The sequence below is a fragment of the Sander vitreus genome, chromosome 22, assembly GCF_031162955.1.
Source record: "Sander vitreus isolate 19-12246 chromosome 22, sanVit1, whole genome shotgun sequence".
Classification (NCBI taxonomy): domain Eukaryota; kingdom Metazoa; phylum Chordata; class Actinopteri; order Perciformes; family Percidae; genus Sander; species Sander vitreus.
In genome coordinates, this window is record NC_135876.1 from 3,027,812 (window position 1) to 3,036,923 (window position 9,112).

The window sequence follows — 9,112 nt, forward strand, 5'->3', positions numbered from 1 at the left end:
CCTCTCAGAAGCTGCTGGTAAGCTGTTTATTTGGTAGAGAAGCAGTATATCAAAAGACGGGGTTTGTATTTATCTGACTTAAGCAATTCGCCGTGTAAACTCTGTCATTTGAATATCAAACGCCCAAAGGGCTTGACAGGCAGCTGTAAAAAACTTCGGTTTAATTTAATCCTAAAATGTTCATTTTATTCATGATGTGTTTTATTATAAGTTACAACAAAAGGTAGCATGGGGAAGGGTGAGAGAGAACAAAATATAACACACATTTAAACTCAAAATGTATTCAGATGAAGTTATTATTCTTAAGTCAAAGTGCCCCCTCCCTGTGGAGTAGGGTTGGGTACGATTCAGTTTTTTTTCAGTACCGGTACCGATACCGGTACCTCAAATTCACTTCCGGTACCCAACGGTACCTTTTTTCGATACTTTCCCTCTGCAATAACACAAATTAATTTCAGTTGTAAAAATAATTCCAAACCTATTTATCCTATTTACTTAGACCATCTCTTTTGAACTGCTCTTTATGTTTTATGGAAGGCACTTTGAATTGCCTTATTGCTGAAATGTGCTATAGAAATAAAGTTGCCTTGCCTTACAACCTCCAGCCTGCCAGTCAGTCAAAAGGGCATAGAGAACACTGTTGGGCCTACGATCTCCAGCCGGTCAGTCAGTGAAAAGGGCATCGAGAACACTGTTGGGCCTACGATCTCCAGCCTGTCAGTCAGTAAAAAGGGCATAGAGAACACTGCCTGTCTGTAAGGGCAAGTGTAACCGCACCCCAACAGCTTTCGGCTCGCCATTATATTATATTGGAGCGAAAGCCGGCATTGCTGTGACTCACTGTGACTTAATGTTAAACAAACTGCCGAGGCAATATCGTTTTGTTCCGTCCGCACCTCTGCCTGTGTGTGTGTGTATGTGAGTTAAGTGAAGATATAGGGCTACAATGTGACAAAAATATATATGAAGTAATATAATTATATAATAAATGTCACATATACACCTTGCGGTGTAACCTGGACACATCATCAGTGATTGGTGATCTGGTAATCTTGAACTCCTCCACCAGACATCTGAATGGAAGCTGAAGCTTGATGTTTTGCCCATAAAGGGCATTGCTGCTAAGGCTCCGCGGCTGGCCCAGTCACCTTCGCAGGAAGTGATAAATCTCCCTTTCGAAGCTCTCCACGGTGGTGATTGGAACTTCACAGATCAGAAAAGGGGCCTCTGCACTCCACTTCCGCAGATTTAACGAGCATATTCATGACAAACACGAACAGGGACACCGAAATTGTACAGCCAATAATAATTCCCTTCTCGAAACGATGCCATGCTGATGTTGATGTCCCCGACAACATCAGAGTTGTGATAGTATTGAGTATTAAAGTTATAAAACTATATATAATTGTAGACAGTATTGCAGTGAATAAGACTTGATGTAACAATGAATGTAGTAATAAATAAATGCATAATTATAGTATATATATATATATATATATATATATATATATATATATATATATATATATATATATATATATATACACGGCCGCCGATAGGGGGGGACAAACAGGTCTGTTGTCCTGGGCCCAGGGTAGGGGGGGTTCAGAACTGGGCCCTCATTAAATTATGGAATAATAAAAAATAAAAAAAAATTAAAATAGGCCTATTTTAAAATGGTTTGGCCACTGATCATAATTTGATGTTGTCATTTGATTTGAAGTTCAGTACGCTCAAAATGTCCGGTCAGCACAAGTCCGGTGCTCAGAAAAGGAAAGAAAAGAGAAGAAGAAAATAGAGGCCTTAGAGATTTTGTAAAGAAATATTTTTAAAAAAGCTGTTGACGGTGACGCTGGAACTAGTAAAGTCAACGTAGAGCAAGGTAAGAAACAGCGCAGGCAACGTTTACGAGCCTTGTAACGTAACCTAACGGGCCAGCTCTAATGTTAACGTCCATTAGCTTGTATGAAAGCCTGACACAACACGTTATCTTTGACAGAAACAGTTGAGTTTGGTAGCTCCGTCAGAGAGGAGAGAGATCCAGCTGCAGTCAGGTGACAGAGAGAGTGATGCGGGAGGGGCCCGCGGAGGGACAGAGTCAGGCTACCAGTGAGAGAGAAGAGAGAGAGAGAGTGACAGTGATGCGGGACGGGCCTGCTGCCCCGTTGGAGAGTCTGAGCAGGCTGGATCAGAGACTGATCACACACTTAATTTCAGCGATCCTGCATTATGGCCAACTAGAATGACCGACTCTGATAGCGTGAACCTGGTACGTGTGATGGCAAAACGAACGCCTTTCTCAGAGAGGGCAAAGGAATTGCCAGCAGATGCAGAGGGCAGGGAATTCACAAACTATTTGACATGTTCCACATCCCACGATAGAAGGGAAAACTGCATAGTATATAGCAGCTCCAAAAAGTCCTTATTTTGCCTACCATGCTTGCTGTTCTCCTTTGAAGTAGAGAAAAAGTCAACTAGTGCACTAAATTCCACAGACGGGATGAAAATATCGAATATATAATACAGAAAGCTTTATGAGAGATTTCCAGAACATGAAAGAAACCGTGCACCCAAACACTGTTATTGGAAATGGAAGAACCTACAACATTCTGTCCTACAGACTTCTGGAATTGACAGCCAACAACAAAAATTGATGGAGACAGAAATCGGGGAAAAAAAGCAAAGCACTACTGAAGCGGCTGCTGGATGTAACACTGTACTTAGCCTTCAGGAATCTGCCATTCAGGGGCAGCACAAATACACTAGATGAGCCAGACAATGGAAAATGTACTGTTGCTGAGGTATGTCAGTCAAACTTCCCCCTGAGGGTGGGTGGGAAATAAATGAACGTTTCCTTGAATTTAAGGACTTTTCAAAAAAGACAGGAGAGGAAATCGCCACAATGGTGGAACAATCACTAGGTGAACATGGGATAGATATAGCTGATTGCAGGGGTCAGAGCTATGATAATGGAGCTAACTTGGCAGGAAAAGTGAGAGGAGTGCAAGCCCGCATACTGAATAAGGGTCATACTGGGTCAAGGTGTTACAATGCATAGAGGATTTGATGTGCAAGCTGTCAATATAAAGGAACTGGAGGAGGAGATTGCCTGCATGCGTGCATCATGGGATAGTTTTCTGATGGAGGCAACTGCTGTAGCCACGTCCATGGGCATCGAATCCCAGTTAGAAATGAGACAGAGAAAGAGGAAGCATTTCTTTGATTAGTCAGAAAAGCAAGGGACAGAGGAGCAAAGCCCAGAGACCCTATTCAGAGACAGAGTGTTTCATGTTGCAATGGACAGCATAATCTCTCAACTACATGGATGGTTCTCATCACTGCAGCAGATATGCGACGAGTTCTGCGTCCTGTGGAAATTCAGAGATATGCCACAGGACAGCATCAGTGCATCACGCTCAAAGCTCTCAGAAATATAAGAATGTCCTCACAGAGTCCCTTGAAGACCATATTCAGCACTTAAAGAAAATATATAGTGCAACTTTTGAAGACGATCTTGGACCTCTGGACCTACTTAATGCCATTTACACAATGGGACTGCAGAGCATTTATGGAGACCTGTGTGTCCTGCTGCGTATTTTCCTGTCTCTGCCTGTGACTGTGGCTGGAGGTGAGTGGGCCTTCAGTAAAATGAAGATAATAAAGAACATCCCAGGAGAGGCTCAACGGTTTGGCAATGCTCTCCATAGAGCGTCAACTTGCCAAGAAACTGGACTTTAAAGACATCATAGATGATTTTGCCACAAGGAAAGTTGCATGGCATGGCATTTGGAGTTCTATCTAAACATGTCACACCAGCAGTAGCCGAAAATACAATGGTAAATATTCATTTATTTCCTGCTAGTGTCAGAATACTAATACATATGAAGAGTATATTTGGCAACAGCTTATGTGTAGTTTGTTAATGTTAACCATTATTGTCAATGCCTGTCACTGAGAGATGTGAGGAGAGGAGACGAGTTGAAGAGCAGAGGAGAGGAAAGGAGAGGAAGAGCAGAGGAAAGGAGAGGAGCAGGAGAGGAAGAGCAGAGGAGAGGAAGAGCAAGGGAAAAGGAGAGATCTGGGCCCATCTAAGATTATGTCGTCCCAGGCCCAGTGGAATAACACAGCAGATGCAAAGTAAGAGACCAAAAAACAAAGTAATCATTAGTGCAATAAATCTCACGAGCCATGACTCCCAACCTCCCCCCCCAGCATCCACGACCACAAATCCCACCCAGACATATTTGGAACATCTTGAGCTTTAAGGTTGGTTAAGAGTTGATTGAGGTGTTCAACGGTGTCAGTGATATTACCTGCAATGTCTGGAATAAAAGTACAGCAAAGTGTCCCTATTATATGACAGAGCCCCCCCTTGGGCAGCCAGTAAAAGGTCTAAATTTGTCACCAGCTCCCTTTAGTCCTCACTTCATTCTAACTAAACCCTCGAACGGCGACAAATATTGATAGTGATGTGTAGCATGCACAAGAGAGGTCATAACTATAATGGAAGGTGTCAAATAGAGGGGAGTCAAACGTAATCAATCAGTGAGCCTGCACCTGAATCATCAGGCCAGCGCATTATGTGAGTTAGAGATGTATCTGTCATGGATGCATTCAGATAACCTGGTGTGGTCTTTTTACAGTTACTGGTCGACCCAAATAACGAGAACCTACATGTCGAGTGCGTCCGATGCAGAGTGCATGTGTCAAATGTTGCATTAGGCTGTGATGAAATTGCTATGCTGTCAGATACTTTCCCATTCCTGGCAGGTAACATTGTACCATTTGGAGCACGCACAGTGCGATTAGCAAACTCAGAACATGCCAACGGTTGATTGGTCGACGAATAAAACTGTCCTCCCTTGGTTTTTACATCTTTGAGTGCTGTTAGTGCACAAATAGCTTCCATTAAAGTCAATGAATGTGATTTTACAGGAGTAGCTTGTTTCTGTGAGTAAGGAAACAGCGAACAAACATAACATGAATCATTGTAACCTGCGTCACGTGTAAGCTTTCTATAGTGATCCAAGCCACACATTAGTGGAAAATGCATATACTATAGGTAAGGATGTTCCATTTACTGGACGTCGCAATTAGTGTTTCGGTTAGGTACAGCGGTTTAATCACATCAAGTGTGGAAGGCAAAATGACTTCAATGTAAAAAGAACCACGGGGATCTTTCCCATGAGGCCAAAGGCACACCAGAACATATCCTTGGTCTGTTGGTTGTGCTTTTATCAGTGTTAACAGTATCGCTGTTGAGGAAAAATGAACTTTCTGTATTGATAATCTATTGGACAGGTCGGTGTGGTCCTCTGGAACCTCATAACCCCAATCAGAAAAAATACCATGAAGAACACACAGGTCCTGTCTGCTGGTCTTCCACCATTGGTACATAGCATATTGCCCTTTCCAACACATATTCCCCAAAAAATAGTCACATGGTAGGAGCATTAGAGTGGATGTTGTGTTGGTCACTACAGTGAGATTAGGTCTATCGTACTGGTTATATTCCTTGTGCCATAACTCTCTGGACGTGTATAACGGTGCATGCATCACGTTTCCTCCTCCCCCCTCGTGTACTTCACGGGTGTCTCTAATGTGCTCACGTGTATCAGTGTCATTAGGATAAGTGTTGTTATCAAGTGGCACATTATCATACTTTTCTAAGATCACAAATGCAGTAACCATAAATGCAGTAATAAAGAACAAACACGCAACAAATTTGGAACCCCCAAAATCTCCGCGGAGGGTACCACTTCAGTCGTTCTCCGTCCTGTTGCACCATCTCTGAGTGTATGTGTTCAGAGAGCTGGTGTGTCCGCCACAAATGTGGAATGTATTCTGCTGTCACTGTCAGAGAAATGTGCTCTGAAATGTGCTGTGATTGTCAGAGAAAAGATCAGTGTTACCGCTGTCTTCTGCAAAGATTTTAAGCAGCGAGCTACGATACCAGTATGTAGTTTCAGGTTTTTCCTCGTTTTCCTCTACTCGATATAGGGTGGCACAGAAACGCCGTCTGTCAGGCCAGCCCCTATTCCTCCCCCGTAGGTGACTCAACAGGAATGTTGGTCACTTGTTGCAGGTTGTAGAAAAACCTGTCCTCTCCTCCAGATCTGGAACCTTTCTGCAGTGGGTGTATCCAGGTGGCTCTCTCATCAACCTTCACTGCTATGTGTGTGACCAGGAGGATATGAATCGGCCCTTGCCATCGTCTGGACTGCCAGTTCTTCCTTCAGCCCATTTTAGTGAAGATCAATAATTACAAACCAGCATTTATTTTCCTCCTATTTGTTTAAACCTCTACAAATATGCTGAAAAGGAAACACTGGTTTCTGAAAATTGTTGTCTTTCAAATTACCTTAAGGGTTGTGTTTTTGCAAATAGTGTAAGTCAATGGAAACAAAAACTTTCTTTAGAGTACTTAAAAACCCCATCAAACACCTTATTTATTAATGCTCCTATATCCCTCCTTTTTGAGGCATGACAAAGCTCATGACTCAAAAACATGCAGTATATAAATAATCTGTGTAGTGGTTTAGCCGTCAACACTATCCTGTGTTACACAGCAATAACCTGTATGAAAGCAATATACTTTATAATAAATCATTTCGTTAAAGGAAAAGGAAATCACAAAAATAAAACGCTTTCAACCTCAACTAAATAGTTTAAACAATTTGTCATATAGTAACTCAAAATACAGTCAAAGTCTCTAGTGCAGTTTTGCAGAAAAACTCACTAGAGTACAATCTTAAATGAACTGCTATTAGGATGAAATATCATATCAACCTGTATTGGTGTCAATATAACCAATAAACCTACCTAAGTGGGTTAGGCCTAGTAGAGCACGCCTAAGTACTTCTAATTCACAGTCTATCTCTTTAATTATGTTACCTGATGTGGGGACATATCATATTCTATAACTAATAACAAACATATGTATCCAAATCCTTGCTAAACCTAATCCACATGCACAACTCATGTTTGTCTCTTATCTCTATGTGTGTGTGTGTGTGTGTGTGTGTGTGTGTGTGTTTCTCTGGTGAGCTCCTAACCTTGGCTGTTCTCTGAGCCTGTGAAACACACTGCTTTCTTATTTCTGATCTACGGCATCATCATAGATGATTTGAGATTCAGTGTACCCCTGATAGAGGTGTGTGAATGTGTAACATTTACTGCGTTTAAGTCCTGAGCGATAAAACCATTCCTTGGCTTGCTTACTGTCTTCATTTTCTTTAACGGAAAAATCGGTGTGTGCACGGGAGAATCTGGACACGGAACATTAACTCCAGCCGTTAATAAGGAGTTAAAAACGAATCCAATTCCGTCGATCGCTTCCTGTTTTAGTAGGTACTGATGTTTCTGGTGCCTGTAGTCCGAACGCGGAGTAATGACTACAGGTATTTCTAATCAAACCCACGTCATTTATGTGCTGCCCAGAGTTGACGCGGTACCTAGGAAAAATGGTGAAACATCACCAAACCTATCAGCGAATAGGTGTGCGTTGTAGGCACAGATTCACTCAACCGGTGAACACTGCGTATACAAGACAGGCGGAATGACGAGAGTTTTCTGTAACACCCTGTTGAGGGAGAAAAAGAAACCTCTTTATCCGGTGTGTCAGTCCAGTCGGTCAGTCTGTCACAGTCCAGTACAAAAGTCATTCCTGTCATCAAATGACTTAATGTGTTTTTACACCAACGGGGCTTTTTCCAGCATAAAATGTATAAGGTAGGGTTGATTAGTTATTCAAACGAAGATAAATACTTTACAGTTCACTTACTTTATTATTTACCTTTTATAGGCTAATGTTAACAGGCAGGCAACGGATTTCACCCTTGGAAAATGTATGAAATTGAACATGTTTGAAAAGATGGGTTGTAAAGATCTTTTTTAAACAAGAAAATGATGTTGATTTAAGAGAATCAGAAACCACTATTATAGTCTCTTTAACAGTGACTGGCTTGCCCAGCTTGTTAATAGCCAGTGTATGTTCATTTTAGCTTCCAGTTTGTTAGATGGCACCAACATTTGTTCTAAACATAACTGGCCAACTCTGGTTTTGCTTCCAGAGTTGTGTGCTGACTTGTGATGTGGGGGTCTGGGGGGTTCACCCCCAGAATTTTTAGCATTAAACACTTAATTTCCTGCATTTTGGTGAATTTTTATGCACGTATTTCTACCTTTTTCTGAATAAATATGCCTGAAATATCTTTATGTAAAGACATTAAAAACATTACAATCCAAATATAAAAACATAATGGTAAATATTGCAGTAAGGCTGTCCGGCATTCTGTATTACTTTCAACTATTTATTCTCCTGTAGGTCGACTTTTAATAATATCTAATTATATCTGAGTCAGCACACATGTAGCCTAGCATCATTTACGCTTCCTTCCTCTTTTGCATCTTTTGTTGGGGAAGTAACCTCCGTAAATGTGCATATGACATTTATTCACCTCAGTGATACATTATTCATTTGATTTATATATAAACCCCTGGACTTTAATATTTCAGATGTTTGAGCAAGATTTCTGCTCGTGTCCAAAACTTAAAATATAACTCATCCCATCTGTGCTCTCTGAGAGGAGGAGTCGTGATATTTTGTGAAAAATAAAGTTATAATAGGCTATTAGCCTACAAGAATGAAGTCACTATATTTCAGAAAATAAACTACCTGCACCGTAGCCTGCTGTGCATTACGTGATTGCTCTGCTGATACGGTAGATCTCAGACCTCCTGACAGACACAGAGTCCCGTTTGAGACGTTTAGGGAAGTGGCTGTACGCTGCTCTACGTCGGAGGTGGAATCCCGAAACTTATGGCAGAAATGCACGGAGCACAAACGGGACACATCTGCTGCAGCATGTCGACAGCGGAGCGCGTCTTTTATAAACCTGAAGCTGCGCAGCTTTTTACAGCGAGAGTGGACACAAAGCGACGTCCAGTTTCATATTTTGTCAGTCAACTTTTCAACATACATTCGGGGTTACACTCAAAACGTTTGGGGCTGAAGGAGACGGAGCTGAGCTCCGGCAGGGTGTGTGGTGGACCTGAGGAGGCGGAGCTCCGGTGCGCTCTGGCCCAATTTAACCTCTGCATATACAGTACA